At 40.5% G+C, this 1,041-nt stretch overlaps 1 protein-coding gene across 2 annotated transcripts in view; it reads right to left on the bottom strand.

Annotated features, from left to right (window-relative positions):
* Positions 1-1,041, bottom strand: part of LOC105989524 (anionic trypsin-1-like) — a 22,906-nt gene that overhangs the window by 19,430 nt on the left and 2,435 nt on the right. The gene's annotated exons all lie outside the window — the stretch shown is intronic.

Below are 1,041 nucleotides of genomic sequence, written 5' to 3'. Positions count from 1 at the left end.
CCCAGGCCCAAAGTTCAGGCCCCACGACCAGACCCAAAAAAAAAAAAAAAAAAAGAATCTAAAGGACTTTCCTGTCCAGGCTGGCTACAGACTGTGATCCTCAGATCTTAGCCTCCTGAGTAGCTAGGATTACAGGTAAGGGCCACCAGTCCCCGGCTGGCTAAAACATTTTGAGCATTGCTGCAGTAAGTAAAAACCAAATCAGGTACTGCTTTCTCTTCCACCCCTTCTTCACTTTGTCTCGCTTTACTGGGTCTTCTTGTGAGATACAAAAATCAGTCCCAGTATTCTTTTCTCATTTTCCCTATAATGCTAAGATACCCATTCAAACCTTTGGCACAGCATATTAGTATGGGAGTTTGACTATTGGATCTTCAACATTTGGGCTTCACATCTTTAACTTTCGTATGTGTAGGCTCCTGGTCACTGTTATCTACTAGTATGTCCTAAAAGATTCAAAATTATGACTTAATAAACCCTAAAATATTCCTGTCCTGTTTGAAGCTCCGTCAAGACAAAGGTAATCATGAAAATCAGTAATGATACTTGCCTTTACTACAAAAATCTAGTCTTAGCTTAGCAGGAAGTGTTGAGGAAGAAAATGAAAATAAAATTTTACTGCCTCCCGCTTTAAAAATAAGGATGAAAAGTCAAAGCAGCCGTGGATTTAGGAAGATTCTTTCTGACAAATTTAAAGGAAGGAAGAAGGCTCCCATTATCTCTAGGTGAGACACAGTTTATGGATGAGTTAGGAGTTGATAAAATGGCTGCTATAAATTCTTATGCCTCACACTAAAGGTAAGAAAAGAGAGAAGGAAGAATGAGAGGGACAGGTGTAGATTTGGAGTAAATATGAGAAGTTCAGATGCTATTTGGATAAAGGAAGAATTGGAGAATGAGGCAAATTATCCCCTTGATACCCAGTGCAAAAATATTGGACCCAGGGCTGGGAAGGTGGCTCAGTGGTAGAGCGCTTGCCTTGCATGCCTGAGGCCCTGGGTTTGATTCCTCAGCACCACATAAGCAAAAAGAAAAAAGCTA

The sequence above is a fragment of the Dipodomys ordii genome, unplaced genomic scaffold (genome assembly GCF_000151885.1).
Source record: "Dipodomys ordii isolate 6190 unplaced genomic scaffold, Dord_2.0 Scaffold56, whole genome shotgun sequence".
NCBI classification, from domain to species: domain Eukaryota; kingdom Metazoa; phylum Chordata; class Mammalia; order Rodentia; family Heteromyidae; genus Dipodomys; species Dipodomys ordii.
The sequence above is the reverse complement of the archived record's forward strand: the minus strand, read 5'-3'. Positions and strand labels throughout refer to the sequence as shown.